The 20,246-nt window shown below is 36.3% G+C and overlaps 1 pseudogene; it reads right to left on the bottom strand.

Annotated features, from left to right (window-relative positions):
- Nucleotides 1-337: 337 nt before the first annotated feature.
- On the bottom strand, nucleotides 338-14,336 carry LOC100595148 (annotated as a pseudogene).
- Nucleotides 14,337-20,246: the final 5,910 nt, after the last annotated feature.

Below are 20,246 nucleotides of genomic sequence, written 5' to 3' on the forward strand. Positions count from 1 at the left end.
GGAGAAGGGTTGCAATCATGGCTAAGAGATGTGGGGTTGCTTTTCAGAGTGGTGAAAATGTTCTAGCATTGATTGTGGTGATGGTTACACAACGCTGTGAATATACTAACAGACACTGAGATGTACATTTTAAATGGTGGGACTGTCTGACATGTGAATTATCTCTCAGTGAAACTGTTTTTAAAATCCAATGGTAGGATCAAGATAATTTTCTCAACTCTCTATTTTAGATGTACATACTCTATCAGATCTGAATATTTCTATGCCATTACAGTACATTTTAAAAGAAAGGGAGATGAAGGCAATGCCTAACTTTTCAAGTAGTTTGTAAATTAACCTAAAACATGTGCATTTCAAAGAACAGCATGATGGCCTTTCTGTACAAGTTAACCTAGAATCCATGAAATGAATAGGCACAGCTTCTGTGTCCATTCACGAAAGTGAAGAAATAGGAACAACTTTCTGGAACATTCTATTAAACGCTGTCCTCTGACTTAATCTGGCTTGCCTCACCAAGGCAATAAGGAAATTATCTAAAAATACTGTTTAACAGGAGAAAAGCCAATTTTCTGTGAGGAATGATGTATAATTCTCAACTTTGCCAAGAGAAAATATTGTCAAATGTATGCAATTATTTTTCAAAATGGCAGACTAAAAGCCAGAGTTTAAGAAATAAGTACATTATAAAGGTAATAAAATGGTAATAATTATAATAAAAATACAAAATCAAGCTGTCCACTGAAATTAGTATCCTAAAACAGTTTATATTATTCAACCAGCTACAGATTGTCGACATGTTAAATTCCATACATATTTGACTTCCTACTTGAAATAATTTCTTCTTTGAAGCCCGTGTCTCATCCAAATTAATATGACAATGTGATGTACCTTCCAGTGGAGACTCTGACATAGGAAATTTTTTAAGATGACTGGCCAGTTGTTCTTGAGGTTGCCTTACAGTCACCTGATAAAATATTTTTGTTATTAATTTTATAAATTGCCTTATTATTAAATTATGTTAATATTTAACTCTAACATGCATACTTGGAAAATTATTACCACACACATAGATTAGCTTCTTTTCCTCATATGTATACATTCTCCTTTATTACTGAGTTCAGTGAGGAACACAGAAGGTGTTGTCTTCCTGCCAAGTTGGTATTCTCTTACATGACAGATTGATTCAGCCCACTATTCATTCATCTCAGACCCTCAACTCAACCTCATTTCCTCACACATTCAGTCACCTGTTCAAATCCTTCCAACAGATTCCTATCTCAGAATAAAAGTAAAATTTCAACGGCCTTCAAGTCCCTAGATAACATGGCCTCTACCTCCCTCCCTGACCTCAGCTCCTACAACTCTGTCCTGTACTCACTTCATTCCCACTCTACATGAACTCGGCCACTCCTCATTAGTCTGAAAATGGGGACTCAGTGTCAAACTCACAAATCACAGACAGCTACAAGTATCTTTGTACTGGACAAAGTTATATCCAAGTGATAGTCATTGAGACTTAAAATGTAAATTATGAGCTAATTATTAATAAAAATATTCAAAGTAAATTATAAGTACCTACCAGTGGGAACATTAAATCAAATATTTTTTGCTAAAATTACCACATTTATTCCAACTGTGATTTTATAACAAGTAGATGTCTTTAAAATATTAAGTGGTCAGAAAAATACATAATGTGAGACTGACATATTTTCAGACTTAAGTCACATTGATATGAATCAAAATAAAGTTATACCAACTAAAATACATAAAAGAGCCACTGAAGGAAAAGCACCACAAGACACAGCAACACACTTCAGTTAATCTGGGAAATCTAAAATTAAGTGTCAAAGTGGCTCACTTAATTGAATCTTAATTTCAAAATACTTATTTCAGGTACAAGCATCTCTGTCTGCTTCATTATGGTCTTAAAATGTGGCAATATAAGACATTAAATTTATTATTTCAGCAGTATAAGACCACATACCTTATGAACATTACTCTGTAGCTACTAAAATTTCATAGGTGACATGATGTGTTTATTCAAAGGAAAGCGTCTGTCAGCTCTACCTTTTATTTCCTGGAAACAAGGTATGTTTCCAAGCTGATACAGTAAACACATTTTTTTTTGGTTTTTTATTAAAACAGCTTTGCTAAAATATGATTTACATACTACAGAATTTATCTGTTTCAACATACAGTTCAAAGATTTTTAGTAAATTTACCAGTCGTGCAGTCATCTTTACAATCCAGCTTGAGAGCATTTTCGTCACTCCAGGACAATCCCTCATGCCCATCAGCAGTCACGACCCATTTCCAGCCCCAGCCCTACAGAAACATTCATCTTCTTTCTGTCCCTGTACATGTCTTTTCTGGATGCCTCATGTTAATGGAATTATACAGTATGGTAGATACATTTTCATCTATTTATTTTTATATTGAACTAGATTCAACATATAGCCACAATGAAATGTTTAAATTTTCTTTCTGGAAGGTTAAAAATATTTATCTTTCTTCATACTTACTTCTCCTTCTCCTTCTTCTTTTACATACTGAAACAGTTTTTCTTTTATAGAACTATGTTCATTCATTAGTTTCTTATTTTTCTCTTCTAGAAGATCTTTCCACTCAAGACAGCCTCCTTGGATATTAATTACTATCTCTTTATCATTGCCTTCCTTATGAGCACCCTCTAGTTGTCGTTTAAGCAAGAGATTTTCACATTCTAGTTGACATAGTCTCTCCTATACACAGTTGTGCTCACTGGTGGATTGACTCCTTTAGCTTCCTCATTTGGATGAATCTGCTCCATTTCCTTTATTCGATGCTGTGCTTGCCTTTGGTCCATCTCCACACTTTCTAAAGCCAATGTCTTTTCCCTGAGAGCATCTCTTGTCTCATGGAGCTTACCTTTTAAGGTATTGAACTTCATCTGAGCTTTAGAAAATTGTTCAGTAAGCAACTCATTTTTATCTTTTAGTTGAGAAATAGTAGAACTTATTTTTTTATGTACAGAAAAATTATGTGCTCTCTCTAAAACAAGTTCTAGGTCTTTTGTTTCTACACTTTCATTGTGCTCATTTATAGCAGCAGCCAGCCTAGAATGGAAGAATTCAACTTCAGCTTCCAGTCCGTCTGTGTGGTGTTCTCCCTTCTCCAATTTGGAATTCAGCCTTGTATTCTCAGCTTTGAGGCCATTAAGCTGTTGACAATACTGGGACATAGTTTTTGTTATCATTTCCTCACTGAGTCCTGCACTCTTTTCAAAGCTAGCATTTATTTCTCTAATACTTTTAATTTCCTGAATATATTCCTTTTCCTTTTTGAGATTGTCGTTTTTTATTGTGTATCATTCCCGTTTGAGTGTGGCAATATCTCCCTTCAACATGCAATTTGCATATATCACATCCTTCTTTTTTCTGTAACTTTGAAAATCCTAAATAAAACAAAAGAAATTTTCAGCTAGCACTCAATAAAATAACATATCATGGTTATCTCTGGTGAAAGAACAACCTGTACATTCATGCAGTTAAAAGTTGCTGTAAGTGGATATCCAACTGGAGAAAAAGTTGAAGCAAAACCTTGAACCTTAAAGAGCATAAATTTCAAAAAGTTCAAAACTTTATTTGAAGTCAATGAATCCATAAAACTAAAAACACACACATACACACTAGAGAATTTTTAAGAATATCAGAATTGGAAAAGCCTTACTCTGAATTACAACAAACTCAAAGCATAAAGTAAAATATTAACAAATTTGACTAAATTAAAATATTGGAAAAAGGAAATTGCATTTATACTCATATCTAACCCAGATACCACCCTATAGTAAGAGCTTTACCTCCACGTGTATTTGGACAGATAAAATTTCTCGAAGTTTTAAAAGTTCTGTTTCCCTGATAATATTCTATTGTGATTTGACTCAACATTTTTAGTCAGTTATAAGAATTTCATTTACTAAATCATAAATCTAGACATTGTACTAAGCACTTCTACATACATACATTGATGAATTTTTTATCACAGTTCTTAAAAAGAGAGGTTAAAAATATAAGCAAGCTGCAGGATTTTCCCAGGGCTTCTGACTCTACTTCTAGTTCTCCACCAGATCACAGTTACTTCTGTGGTGTAAATATATCAACACAAAAACAGAGAAACAAAAAGACACAGACATAAAATGTGTCTTCTGTCTTTGTCACCTGGATTCTCCATGAAATAGCCAGATTGAGAGGATGTGACCTTGTGGGGCTTCAGAAACAGAAAAGAAGCTTTCCCTTTTCTGCACTAAGCTATTATTTTCCCCACTGCCTTTTATCCTTATTTTTTCACTTGGATCCTGGGATATCAAAAAAGTGAAGGTTCTCACTGAAATAGAGGAACCAAAGTTTACCACAACTCAAGGAGCAGAGTGAAACTGCTGAGTTGCTAGTGCAGAATCCTAGAAAATGAGATGTTCCCCAAGTTTACATTCAATTACCACAAAGGTTTATAGCTGGAAGATACACAGAATAGTTGTCTACTCTAGCCTATTATCTACTTGATAATAGAAGTAAAAACCAAGAAATATTAAATAATTCTTCCAAAGCTCCTAGGGTGGCATTACCTAGCACTTCATGGCACCAAAAGGGAAGATAAATTACATATTGCTGAATTACATAAATTACCAGATAAATATATCAAATTAGTCAAATAAATTAAAAGTGTGATTTTGGCAAAGCAATTTAATGCCTCAGAGGATGGCGGGAGGCCTCATCTGCTTTTAAGAAAATCTCTAGATTTTTGTCTATCTTTAGAACACAATGTACACAACTCAGCTTTCTACTATAGAGTCAAATGATAAATATTTGGCTGAGGAGTTATGCTACTTATATGATAAAATCATACATGTCAAAACTTACCGTATTTTATTCAACAACATAATGTAAAAGTGTGATTCAACAGAAACACTGGAGAGTGGTGATTTTTTAAAATATGCAAAAGTATATGTATTTGTTTCCAAAAATATTTAAAATGGCCATTATGGAATTATAGGTTTAAACAGCTTGAGTCAAACAAACTTGCATGCATGAAAGCACGTTAGACAGACGTCTTTGGCTGATAATATTTGTTGCAACTCTCAAGCCTAGATACATTTTCATGTCTCAGTCATTGTTTCCCTCCCATTGTGTTACCATTTTATCATTTAAATAAATGTAATTCATCTTTAAATGGATACACTAAGAAGTATCTAGAGCTTATTTCTTTAGCAATTTTCTTTATGTTTAGCTGATTCAGAAGGTCACATGGTACATGGCTAAATTATTTTCCCAGCCCATGTGCCACTTGGAAGACTGATAGTGAGACTTAGGTTGACTAAGGAACAAAGATTATGAGAGTGTTTTCCAGAACTGTCATTTAGATAGCAGCACTGATCTACTTTGACACATAATTACACATTTAGATAACCACACTGTAACTATACACGTGAGATTTTCTTGAGTAGAAAACCAGAATGAATCAGATAATTTATAAAAAGAGAAGCAGCAAGTGAACCTCTTTCTTTTTATAGTTGAACTTTCTTTCTTCAAAGCCAGGAACTCTACTTGTAACATGCCCACCTCATTCTTAAGCCTTTGCATATCTTGCTGTAAGTCTTCTTCTAGATATGCTTTTGATGTTCTGTCACTATGGGGTGGAGAATAACTCACATTTTCTCATGCAGGTTTCATGCTTTTATAGCTATTAGAAGTGGGACTGTCATATGTGGCTCCCTGAAACATACTTGCCAGTCATCTTCTAAGCTTTAGAAGAGCTTCTAAGTTCCATATGGCTTGTGGAACAAGTGCTGTAATGGGTTTTTGTTTCTGTAAGTGTCTGTAACAGCAGAAATACTGTGGCTTTCTATCTGTATCATATGCTTCATTTCTTTGGACTAAACAAACCACAAATCAAACAGACTTTTTGGATCTCTAGACTGAAGCCGATGTCTAATGTCTCATTTCCAATTAACGGTATTTTTTTTTGTCATTTGCATATGAAACTCTTGGTCCTTTTTCATTTCAACCATAACTACTGGGTTCCTTAATTTTTCAATTTCTGTATCATTACAACAATTCTCTTCATCTCTGAGAAACAGGCTACATGTCTGGTTAGTTATAAGTTTTACAGTCTGATTTATTTTCATTTGAATAAAGCTTAGAAGATGACTGGCAGGTGTGTTTGAGGGACCCAGAGTATAAATACAATGAAAAGACATGTTTGTGACGGGCTCCTTCTGTTCAGGCAATGCCTGGGATACTACAGAGTTCGACACTCCAAGATGCATCTGCTTCCTTGCAGTCAGGGATATGATTCATTGGATTAGAGGGCACTTCCTTTAATTTTGTCCCTCTTTAGAGTTACTATGTAAGAGCTCTTCCTCAGGACAAACAGTAATTTTGGATTTTTCAAAACTTTCACCAACCTTCAGTTGAACTTTCTTGTAATTAATTTTAAAGGAAGTCCTGAATATACAGATAAACACTCTTTATCACAATTCTTACTCAGCTCTGGTTCTTGAGACATTTTTTTGCAGGTGGAAAATTAATTTGCTTGTTTTGTTTCTCAGATGTCTTTTCTGTTAGGGTGCATGTTTTAAAATTAACTTTATTCTGAATTAAGTATGAACAAAAAAATAGAAAATAATTAAAATGTAACTGTAAAACTTAATCTATGTTTTGCTATCCCCAAGTTACTGGATTATAACTAAGAAGTAAAAAATAATTTGCCTTGGCTTAACATAGGAGGAAAACATGAACCAGCAAGCTTAACTCTCACCGTTAGTTTGGACTAAACTTAATTCATTATGAATTAAATCTGCCAGAAATGGGCTCACAGATGATATGTAGTATTCTAAAGGCTTTCTCTCTTAAAAGGATTTTGACCTCAGCATACCATAAATAGTGAACCCCTACAGTAAATTCATATTTCTGAAGATTAACTGGAGAGTAGGCAAGTGCTAAAGCCAAAATGAACACCAATCAGAAAGAGAACAAAATTTTTAGATGCTACTTCAAATGCTGTAATATGAGTGTTATCTAGATAGATTATCCGCTTATATCCAGTTCTAACATATTCTAAGTCCCACTAGTGACAATGGATTAAAAGATTTTAATAACACTTACTATTTATCCTAAAATAAGAAGTTATTGTTTGTACCCTGACACCAAAGTCCCATTCTGGAAGTCGTAATTCTCTTAATAGGCAGCTGGGTTGATTTTATGACCCCATTCTCTCCCTGAACATAGACACTGAAGGCAACCAGAGACCAAAAACAAGAAGTCTTTAACCTCAGCCACTAGTGACCAGCAACATAAAACTGCAGAGTCTGAACCACGGGCAATGATGACTCCTTTAACATGAGTTGAACTCAGTGGCCATCACTGTTAAATTGTTCATAATTTCTCTTGCTTAGTAATATAACTCAATTTTTGATGTCACTTTCTTTATCATGAAGAAGGTTATAAAAATAAAAGAGCAAAGAGACTTCTGGAAATTTCTGGCCTCAATTCCAAGGGTACAGATAGCTATGAGTTACTGCAGACTGTAAGGATATTTTAAATTTTATAACTGGCTAAAATGTTTTAAAATTAAATATGAAATTATGATCTGTCTGTTGGATTCTAAAAGGATAGTCTAAAAGGTCACTTCTTTTGGACTATGCTATGTTATTAAAGAAACACCAACCAACCAACCAACCCATATTAAACCAGAAGTTAAAATTGTTACATACCTCTGGCTGTTTATTTTCACTTCTTTCAAGCGTTTCTTGCTTTTCCTCTGAAGCCACTTTTAAGTCGTGTTCTGCAGACAAATCCATATGTTTAGTTAAAATGAATGACTTAGAACACTTAAAGACTATAATCTTTATAAAAATGGATACAAAATAACATATACTTTTATTTTATAAATGGAGAGTTTAAATGAAGCTTAATGTTTACTGGAATATTTACATTTTAAAGAAATACTTCTAATTATCTAAAACCTCAACAAGCCACTTAGGGAGACACTAGATATCAGCAGGTTCAAGGTATGCAAAAGTCTCAGGGTCACCCACAAATTATTCCACCCAACATAAATAAACAAAACTGCTGGAAACAAAGTAAAATTTAAAAATACAGTAAAAACATATAAAGTAATACTTTATTCTCTACTTCATAATAGTATCTTTTCAACAACATGTTAAGCGAGTTGTTATTTACTAATAATTTGCAAAATTTTGTTGTCATTATACCTTTATTCGTGTATATCCTGATTTTTACATCTGAAATGTCTTCCTCTACCATTCTGACAAATTTATTTTCGTGTTCTAAGACTCTGAATGTAGGCTGGGCACAGTAGCTCACACCTGTAATCCCAGCACTTCGGAAGGCCCAGGAAGGAGAACTGCTCCAAGCCAAGAGTTTAAGAGCAGCCTGGAGACCACAGTGAAGCCCTGACTCTACCGAAAATTTGCCAGGCGTGGTGGTGTGTGCCTGTAGTCCCAGCTACTCAAGAGGTTGAGGTGAGAGGATCCCTTAAGCCCAGGAGTGTGAGTTTGCAGTGAGTCTCGATCATGCCATTGCACTCCACCCTGGGTGACAGAGTAAGAACTTGTTTCCAAAAACAGAAAAAGAAAAAAGAAAAAATGACTCAGAATGCTGTGTGAAGTCCTCCTTGAATCTGGCTATCTTTCTCCACATACACAGACATCTCCTTCCTTGGGGCTCCCTCAGTACTTTGTCAAGTTTTCTAGTGTCACTCCAACATCTGAACTGCACATCATGTCTTTGCATGTCTATCCTCTTTGCTGCTAGACTGTAGCAATCATCTTCGTATAAACAGTCTTTATTTTCATAAATATTCATGGAGTTCCTGCTAAGTGGTAGGCACTGGGGTTTAAAGAATGGGAATAAAAGCCATCAGGAAAGGTAGCACATGGCAGGCAGCCGCAAGAGAGGCAGAGGAGCCTCCCAGAGCGTATTTGTCTACATGAGAGGGATGGTGATGGAGGCATTACCAGCAGCTCAGTAATGCCAGAAAAAAGAGCAGACAGAGAAGGGGCTGCAGATGGAGATTTGGGCAGAAGCCAGTTTCTGAAAGCCTTATGTAAACCAACTATTATTGTCCTTTCTTAAATTTTTTTAAAAAGCAAAATAAATTAAAAAAGCATAATTCCAAGAAAAAGACCAACATTTTATTTTATCTTATTTGACTTGATTTTTATCAGAGATGGGGTCTCACTCTGCCACCCAGGCTACAGTGCAATGTTGCTATCATAGCTAACTGCAACCTCAAACTTCTAGGCTCAAGCAGTTCTCCTGCTTCAGCCTCCCAAGTAGCTGGGATTATAGGTGCAGAACACCACACCCAGCAACATTAAAAAAAAAAATAGACATGGGGTCTCGCTATATTGCCCAGGCTGTTGGACCTCCTGGCCTCAAGGGATCCTTCTGCCTCAGCCTCCAGCACTGCTGGGATTACAGGCAGGAGCCACCATCCCTGGCAACACCAATATTTTCAAATGAATAAACTGGAGCTCCATCATTTTATTTTATCACGGATGGGTGAAAACCTTGTAATAAGACTTATGTACTCCATGGATTTGTGATAAGAAAACTATAGCATTAACTATGGCTGAAGCTTCCCTTGTCTCCCAGTCTCTTTACGTGGTAAGAGTAGAGACACATAAGTGTCTTACCTTTTGCACCTTCTTCTCCTTTTTACAAATTTGCAGGCTTCATAGCTGTTGTTTCTGTCAAACGTGCAAGTTGTTAGATATTCCTTCTGCAAAACATCATCCCTCTGCCTCCTTACATGGCAAAGCTTCACTCACTCTGCATGCTTACCCTAAATCCTATCCATTTTTCAGAAGCTTGTGCTCATCACCACAAATTTAAAGGTGGATGGCATCGAACATAATAAATACCTAGTAAATAATAACTATACACTCCCAGGTGACATCTATCCTCCATCAATCCTCTACATAAGGGGTCAGCACACTACAGACCACAGGCCAAATCCTGCCTACCATATGTTTTTTCTCAATAAAGTTTTATGAGAGTACAGTTGGGCCTACTCACAGGTTGGGCTACCTGTGACTGCTTTCACACACAATGGCAGGGTTGAGTAGCTACAACAGAGACCACATGGCCTTCAGCTGCTTAAATCTTTCTTGAAAAGAGAGAGAGAGAGATCACATGGGCTAAAATATTTCCTTCTTGGCCCTTTACAGAAAAAGCATGCCAATCCCTGAACAGAATGCCCTAATTCTCAAATCTGATCTAATGCCTCCCCTGCTCACGATCTTCCAATGAACTTCTAGACCAAACACTGCTGGCTCCCTATCCAAGAGCAGTTCCTTATTGTTTCTTGCTGGAGAAACACAAATCTATTTGGATATTTATTATCCCAATACCCCTCCCCAGCTTCAAAAGAGAAATGATTATTCTAAGCTAATCACATTTGCTTTCCCAGTGCCTGGTTTAGGAATGAGCATGTGGTGTGACCCAGCCAATAAAATATTACAAAAAGGGCCAGGCACGGTGGCTCATAACTGTAATCCCAGCACTTTGGGAGGCAGAGGTGGGCAGATCACAACATCAAGAGCTCAAGACCATCCTGGTCAACGTGGTGAAACCCCGTCTCTACTAAAAATACAAAAATTAGCTGGGTGTGGTGGCGGGCACCTGTAGTCCCAGCTACTTGGGAGGTTGAGCCAGGAGAATCGCTTGAACGTGGGAGGTGGAGGTTGCAGTGGGCCAAGATCATGCCATTGCACTCCAGCCTGGTGACAGAGCGAGACTCCATCTCAAAAAAAAAAAAAAAAAAAAAAAAATTACAGGGCCGGGCGCAGTGGCTCACGCTTGTAATCCCAGCACTTTGGGAGGCTGAGGCGGGTGGATCACGAGGTCAGGAGATCGAGACCATCCTAACACGGTGAAACCCCGTCTCTACTAAAAATACAAAAAATTAGCTGGGCGTCGTGGCGGGCGCCTGTAGTCCCAGCTACTCGGGAGGCTGAGGCAGGAGAATGGCATGAACCTGGGAGGCAGAGCTTGCAGTGAGCCGAGATTGCGGCCACTGCACTCCAGCCTGGGCGACAGAGCGAGACTCCGTCTCAAAAAAAAAAAAAAAAGAAAATTACAAAAAGTCCCCTGCATACTTCTGGGTTTTCTCCCAATTTAATAGACACATGTGAAGAAAAGCAGCCCTTGTGAGAACATGTTTGGGGCTGTTGCTAAGTAGCCAACCATGAAAGGAGAAATGAACAAGATACTGCCAACATTGTAGCTGAAAGAGAAACAAGTGGGATCCAATCATATCACTGGACAACCAAAACAAGCCTGGTTCTTACGGTTTTGGCCACGGTTAGTTAGGTCTTCTAGTATTTGCAGCCAAAAGCATTCTACCTGAGAAGTTTCCCCTGGCCTACAGGCTAAGATCTACTCATTTCTATACTATTGAAAGTCTTTTATTGAACTTGTTTCTAGACACAGGTCAAACAACCACAACAACAAAGCCTTTGCTAAGCTTGCCTTCACTGGCACATACTGAACATGACAAATACATAATAAATAATAACTATAAGCCATTTCCACCTCATGACCAACCACTCATGTACACTTTTTTTGCACTAGTAAATTTGAACTGCTCAGAAACTCTACAAAGCTCACTCAGGTGTCTTACATTTTGAAATTGCTCCTCCTTTTCTAAAACTTTCATTCTTCGTGGCTGCTGCTTCTGTCAAACATGCAACTTGTTAGATATTCCTTCTGCCAAGCATCATCCCTCTGCCTCCTTACTGGCAAAGTTCCACTCACTCTGCATGCTTACCCTAAATCTGACCCAGATTTTGGAAGCTTGCATTCATCACCACAAATGTAAAAGTGCCTGGCACATACTGAACATAACACATACATAATAAATTATAACAATAAGCTCCCAGATGACATGGGACACACAGTAAGCACTACATAAGGTAGTAAATAAAATAAATGACAATGGTATTCACAATCTCCTACGTGTATTTTTAAAATGTATTTTGTAACATTGGAAAAATGCTTAGTCCACTAAAGACACATGACAGTTATTTTTTAAGTGGAAAAATGTATGAATGAATTAAAATAATTTTTCTTAAAAATTCTGGTAAAAAAACACAAAAATTAAATAGTTATCTGTATTCTATTATGAGCACCTTAAAGACAAAAACTATTCAATTCCATCTTTGTCTGCTGCAATTTGCCAAACCTAACTTATAGAAGTGGTTTGGTAAATATGTACTAAATTAATGGTGTCTTTATACAGTTTAGATTGTACAATGCATTAGGTGTTATATTTTTGTTACTGTGAACCATTTTTACAATTTTATTATAATTTTTTGAGCCTAGAGTTTGGCTAATGTTTATTAAGATCATCTTTTGCCTAATGGTAACAGAGTATTTTTTTTTTTTTTTTTGAGATGGAGTCTTGAGTCTTGCTCTGTCACCCAGGCTGGAGTGCAGTGGCACAATCTTAGCTTACTGCAATCTCCACCTCCCAGGTTCAAGCAATTCTCTTGGCTTAGCCTCCCAAGTAGTTGGGATTACAGGTGCCTGCCCTCATGCCTGGCTAATTTTTGTATTTTTAGTAGAGATAGGGTTTCACCATGTTGGTTAGGCTGGTCTCAAACTCCTGACCTCAAGTGATATACCTGCCTCAGCCTCCCAAAGTGCTGTGATTACAGGCATGAGCCACCATGCCCAGCCTGGTAACAGAGTCTCTTGTTCCAACAAAATTAATATTATTATGATAATTGTCCAGCACATTTTAAAAAACAGCTTGTTCTAAGAAGTGACTATATCTCATGAGGTTCCAACTTATGGAGAATGAGGAAGAAAACAGACCTCGTTTGTAGAAGAATATGTAACATAACTTCTGCTTCTTGTAGAGGAATTACTTTCCCGTCTTCTGCATTCAATAGGTATCTTCAAAAATAATCTCTTATTTGTCTGGGTGCACACTGGCTCAGCTTTATGGTCCTTATTGCCGTTTGTTTATGGTATCAGAAAGGGATTTTTGAGTTCCCAGTTCTAAAGATAGTTACTTTCTTAGTGACACAAATTCCTGTGTAAGACAGTTGACCCTTGCACAACAAGTGTTTGAACTGCAGGGGCCCACTTATATGTAGATTTTTCTTCTGCCTCTGCAACCCAGAGAGAGCAAAACCAACTTTTTTCTTCCTCCTCAGCCTAATCAACCTGAAGATGATGAAGATGAAGACCTTTGGGAGGACTCACTTCTGCTTTATGAATAGTAAGTACATTTTTTTCTTTTCTATGATTTTCTTTATAACAGCTTCATTTCCCCAGCTTACTTTATTGTACAAACATAGTATATAACAATGCAGCACATACCAAATATGCGTTCATGGACTGCTTGTGTTATCAGCAAGGCTTCCAGTCAATGGTAGGCTATTAGTTAAGTTTGGAAGGAGTCAAAGTTTTACTCAGATTTTCAACTGCACAGGGGTCAGAGCCCCTAACCGCCACATTATTTAAGAATCAACTATAATTAATATTTATTTACTAAATACAAACCATTTATTATAAAAATTAAATAGAAGATCCATTTGCATCACAAGTCCAATTTGTAATAATGTGATTATAGAGGAAAATACAACATACTAACTTAAAAATCTAATTTCTTATTTATATTAATACAAAACTATCATGTCGAATTTCAGGGAACATAAGTAGGTAAATGCATTGTTTTCAGACAATACTGTGAGATTATGAATTAGCTACAACTAACTTCTTAACTCTGAATTCTAAACTAAATAAATTAAATTTAAAAAATTAATTTATATACATACATATTTTAAACTGCTCTTTTATGATTAAAACTATGTAATCTTACTTTTTTTTTTTTTGGGAGATAGAGTCTTGCTCTTTAATCTGGGCTGGAGTGCAGTGGTGCGATCTCAGCTCACTGCAACCTCCACCTCCTGGGTTCAAGTGATTCTCCTGCCTCAGCCTCCTGAGTAGCTGGGATTACAGGTGCCCGCCACCACCCCTGGCTAATTTTTGTATTTTTAGTAGAGACGGGTTTTGCCATGTTAGCCAGGCTGGTCTCAAACTCCTGACCTCCGGTGATCCACCTGCCTTGGCCTCTCAAAGTGCTGGGATTACAGGCATGACCCATCATGCCTGGCCTGTAATCTTACATTTTAAAATCAATAAGACCACCAAGAGAAATGAGAAATTTACTATAAGAAGTCCTACCTTACCTTAATTGTCATTTTGAAGATGATTTTAAAGTATCTTATTTTTATATTCCAAAATTTGCTGTTGAATGCTATGCATAATAAATGTAATAAATAAAATTACTATTTTAATAGTGATATGAAAAATATTTACTAAATATGTTAAATTCTTAAAGCATTTCAGACAATATCAGAGCTAATATCAGAACTCTAATGTCCTATAGACTTTAAAATTTTAAGCTCTATAAACTTACCCCATTGCTTGAACAGGTCATAGACTTTTTTTTTTTTGAGACGGAGTCTCGCTCTTGTCACCCAGGCTGGAATGCAGTAGCGTGATCTTGGCTCACTGCAACCTCCACCTCGCGGGTTCAAGCGATTCTCCTGCCTCATCCTCCCGAGTAGCTAGGATTACAAGCACGTGCCACCACGCCCGGCTAATTTTTTTTTTTCTTTGTATTTTTAGTAGAGGTGGGGTTTCACCACATTGGCCAGGCTGTCTTGAACTCCTGACCTCAGGAGGTTGATCCACCAACCTCTCAAGGTGCTGGGATTACAGGTGTGAGCCACCACGCTCAGCCTTTGAATAGGTCATAGATTTCTTAATTTCATTTGTAGTATTTTTAACTTTTATAATGTCTGTTTGCTCTTTTTAGAGTTTCTGTTTCTCTTAAATTTGATATTGCATCTAATTTGTACATCTTTTCCTATGTATTTTAAAATTGCCATTTTAAAGTTCTTTTCTGCTATAATACTTCTAACATCTGTGGTTCTGCTGTGTGGGTTTTCTTTTGATTGTTTTCCTCTTATGTTATCCTGCTTCTTTACATGTCTTAAATTTTTTATTGTGCTCTAAATAACGTATAAAAGAACCATTGAAAGCGAAGCAGTGTTCTTTCCTTTTCAGGAAGCTGCAGTGAGGCTGATAAAATAGGAGTTGAATTTGTTTAGGGTTAGGTTGCTGCTTTAGTTACTTTCACCTGGCTTCTGTTTTCAGCTATCATAAGGGTGGGAGATCAGTTTTGTGTCTCTCATAGGTTCTTTCCACTAGCATGACTTTAGGATCTATGAACTGTGAGACTGCAGAAATGTTTCATTGCTTTTATAGCCCCATTCTCAGCCTGCTACACCACTGTACCCTCAGTAAATGCCCACAAAGGCGATCTAATGTGTGGGGACAAGTAACTCTCCATTTTAGGATCCTCCAGATTCTAACTTGTCATGCCAGCCCGCGTCATTAATGGCTCCACTCCTTATACCATCAAAGTCACTCAGTCTGTATCAGGTCCATTCCTTTGCCCACCTGATTCTAGGCTTGTCAGATACACTGTTTAGGTAAGTGTCTGCCTTCTTACGAAAGGCTTCTTTCTTTGGGGTTTAGATTCTTTCATTCGTGTGCAGAAATTTCCATTTCCTTTTTTTTAAAAATTAAATCTTTTATTTTGGGTTAATTGTAAATCCATGTATGTTTGTAAAAAAATAATGCAGAAATCACATGTGCCTTTAACCCAGTTTCCTCTAGTAGTAACTCTAGCATAGTATCACTAACCAGGATATTGACATTAATAGAGTCAAACTACAGAACATTTCCGTCACCACAAAGATCACTCATGCGGCCTTTTTCTAGCCACACCCACTTTCCTCTCACCCCATCCCCTTCTTAACTCAAAGCTGCTACCAGTGATCTGTTCTCTATTTCCATTATTTTGTCATTTCAGCAATTTTATATGAATGGAATAATAAATATATAAACTTTCAGGATTGGCTTTTTTCACTGAGCATAATTTTCAAGAGATTGCCAGGGAGTGAAATTGATGGGTCATATGATAGTTGCATGTTTGCCCGTTTTTTTAAAGAAACTGCTAAAACCGCTTTCCAGAGTAGCTGTATGATTTTACATTTCCAACAGCAATGTGTGAATGATCGAGTTTCTCCACATCCTTGCCAGTATTTGGTGTTGTCTCATTTTATTTTAGTCATTATCATCGATGTGTAGCCACATTTCCCTGATGGCAAATGATGTTGGACATCTTTTCATGTGCTTATTTGCCATCTGTGTATCTATTTTGGTGAAATGTCTCTTCATGGTCTTTTGCCCATATTTGAATTGGGTGGTTTTTTCTTTTTACTACTGAGTTTTGAGAATTCTTTATGTAATCTATTATAGTATATACTAGTCCTTAGTCAGATATATCATTTCCAGGTATTTTCTCCCAGTATGTGGCTTGTCTTTTCATCCTTTCTTTAGGGATCTTTCATGAAACAAAACCTTTTAATTTTGATCAAGTCCAATTTATCAAGTTAGGTGACAAATCTAATAACTCTTTGCCTAACCCTAGGTTTTGAAAATTTTCTCCTGTTTCTCCTATGTTTTCAGATTAAGTTCATAATCCATTTTGGGTTAGTATTTTTTTTATTGTAGTAAAATGTGCATAACATACAATTTATTATGGTAACCATTTTTATGAGACCAACATGCTGCCCACTGCGCAAAGAGGACGATTATTGTAACCATTTTAAAGTGTATAGTAAAATGGTATTAAATACATTCATGAGATGCAGCCACTACCACTATCCATCTATAGACTGTTCTAATCTTGCAAAACTGAAACGAGGACAATTATCCTAACCATTTTAAGTATACAGTTAAATGGTATTAAATACATTTGTGAAATGCAGCCATTACCATTATCCATCTACAGACTCCTTTCATCTTGCAAAGCTGAAATTCCAGTCATCAGACATAACTCCTCATTCCCTCATCAGACAACTCCTCATTCCCTCAGCCATCATTCTACTTTTGTTTCTCTGATTTTAACTACCATAAGTACCACAGAAAAGTGTAGTCAGACGGTATTTGTCTTCTTGTGACTGGCTTGGTTCACTCAGCATCATGTCCTCAAGTTTCAGCCATGTTATAGCATATGTCAGAATTTCCTACCCTTGTAAAACTGAGTAATATTCTATTGTATGTCTATACCACATTTTTCATATCCATTATTTCATTAATGGATACTTTGTTTCCATATTTTAGCTATTGTGAATGATATTGCTATGAACACAGTATAATCTCGAAACCCTGTTTTTAAAATCCAAAGTAAAAGCAGCAAAAGAAGAGGTTTATAAAGTAGAAAAAGAAATGGGTAGAAGCATCTTTAAATCTCCTCCCTTTCATATTCCTTTTATTCCTACCTCCAGCTCGTCTTGATGATAGACCTGTACTTAAACCATCCACCACCTCTCATAAGGAGAGACAACTAGCACCCTAGTCATAAAAAGCAAGGAACAAGAACTATAAAAGAGGGAAAAGAGAATGATTCAGAAAAGACTGTTCTGTGCAGCCAGGAACCTACATATTTCACTGTTTCATAAAAATTATCAAAAAGATGTTCTAGCAATTAGTGAATCTTACCATGTGCTGGGCATCATTTCCCACACTCGACAGGTCTATTGAGAAATGTCTATTCAGATCGTTTGCCCATTTTAAATGTGCCCATTTTAGAATTTGATTATTTGTTTTTTTGCCATTAAGTTGTTTAAGCTCTTAATATATCCTGGTTATTAATCCCTTGTCAGATGGGTAGTTTGCAAATACTTTCTCCCATTCTGTGGGTTTTCTCTTCACTTTGTTTTTGTATTTTTTTTCCTGTACAGAAGCTTTTTAGCTTGATGTAATCCCATTTGTCTATTTTATCTTTGGTTGTCTGTGGTTTTGAGGTCTTAACCTCAAAAAATCATTCATTCATTCATTCTTATGCATGTGGATATCCAGTGTTCCCAGCCTCATTTACTAAAGAGACTGTCCTTTCCCCATTATATGTTCTTGGCATCTTTGTTGAAGATGAATTGGCTATAAATACATAAATTTATACCTGGATTCTTTCTTCTGTTCTATGTGTCTGTTTTTATTGCAGTATCATGCTTATTTGGTTACTATAGCTTTGTAGTAAATTTGAAGTCAAGTAGCGTGATGCCTCCAGCTTTGTTCTTTGCCTCGATCATTTGGGGTCTTTTGTGGTTCCATATAATTTTTAGGGTTTTTTTTTTCTATTTCCTTTTCTGTGAATGTCATTGGTAATTTGATAGGCATTGCCTTGAGTCTGCATTTTATTTATTTATTTATTTTTGTAGAGACTGGGTTTCACCATGTTGTCCAGGCTGTAGTCAAGCAATCCACCCACCTCGGCCTCCCAAATGCTGAGGTTACAGGCATGAGCCACCGTGCCCAGCACTTTTTAAATTTCTTTTTCAGGTTGTTCACTGTTGGTATATATAATGCTATTGATTTTTCATGTTGATTTTGGATCCTGCAACTTTACTAAGCATATATATCAGTTCTTACAGGTTTTTTTGGTGAAATCTTTAGGTTTTTCTAGGTATGAGATCATGCCATCTGTAAACAAGGCTAATTTGACTTCTTCCTTTTCAACTTTGGTGCCCTTTATTTCTTTCTTTTACTTCATTTTTCTTCCAGTACTATATGAAATAAAAGCAGTGAAAGTAGGCATTTTTGTCTTGTTGCAGACCTTAGAGGAAAGACCTTCAATTTTTCCCCATTCAGTATGGTGTTAGCTGTGGGTTTATTATATATGGCCCTTTTAATTTTGAGCTATGTTTCATCTACAACAGTTTGTTATGGGTTTTTATCACAAAGGTATATTGAATTTTATCAAATGCTTTTTTGGCATCTATTGAAATAATCATGGTTTTTGTTTTTGGTTCTGTTAATGTGATGTATCATGTTTATTGGTTTGTGTATGTCACACCATCCTTGTATTCCTGTGGTGAATCCCACTTGATTATGATGAGTGATCCTTTTAATATGTGGTTGAATCTGGTTTGCTAGTATTTTGTTGAGGATTTTGCATCTAATTTCATAATCAGTGGTATTAGCCTGTAGTTTTCTTTTTTTGTTTTGTCCGTGTCTGGTTTTGGAATCACAGTGATGCTGGCCTTGTAGAATGAGTTCCAAAACATTTGATTTTTTTTTTTTAAAGAGTTTGAGTAGAACTGGTAGAATTTAGTAGTGAAGCCATTAGGTCCTGGGCTTTTCTTTGGTGGGAGACTTAATTTTTTGTTTTATGTTTAAAAGTTTTAATATTTAGTGGAATGGGAGACTTTATTATGGCTTCAATCTTGTTACTTATCAGCTTATTGAGGTTTTCTTTGTTCATGGTTCAATCTTGAAAGTCATATGTATCCAAGTATTTATCCATTTCTTCTAGTTTTTAAATTTGTTGGCATATAGTTGTTCATAATAGTCTCTAATGATTTTTTTTATTTCTGTGGTCTCAGTTGTTATATTTTCTTTTTCATTTCTGATTTTATTTATTTGAGTCATCTTTTTTTTTTAGCCTAGCTAAAAGGTAGTTGATTTTGTTTTGTTGATCGTCTGTATTTTGTTTTATTCTCAATTTTATTTATTACTGCTATGATATTTATTATTTCTTTTCTTCTACCAATTTTAGATTTGGTTTGTTTTTGCTTTTCTGGTTCCTTCAGGTGCATTGTTATTTCTTTGAAGTCTTTCTCATTTTTTTATTTTTTGAGACAGTCTTGCTCTGTAGCCTAGGCCAGAGTGCAGTGGAGTGGTCATACCTCATTCTTGTCTTGAACTCCTGCACACAAGTGTTAGGAACAAACAGTTTCTCTTCAGAGGGTTTCACCCTCTTTGTCCTTTGTTCTATCATATAAGTAATCTTTCTTGCCTTTAACACGCCCAGGCATGCCTCCGTCCACCAAGCTTGTAGCCGACCCACGCTGCCTTACTTTAAGTTGTTGGGTACAAACAATAAACTTCCTGGTTCTTTGTCCTATTCTAAATGCTAAATCTAGTCAGTCGGAATCAGTTTAGATTGTGTGGTCCGACCCCAGATAACAAGGGGAGGACACAGGAATGGCGTTAGGAATAAAAACCCCTGCTTTCCTTTGTTCAGTGTGCTCTTGCGATCATAACTGATGCAGGCAGCACCCTTCTGAAATTTGCCTTGCTGAGAAGTCTTTTGTTTGA

This window comes from Nomascus leucogenys, chromosome 11 (genome assembly GCF_006542625.1).
Source record: "Nomascus leucogenys isolate Asia chromosome 11, Asia_NLE_v1, whole genome shotgun sequence".
Classification (NCBI taxonomy): domain Eukaryota; kingdom Metazoa; phylum Chordata; class Mammalia; order Primates; family Hylobatidae; genus Nomascus; species Nomascus leucogenys.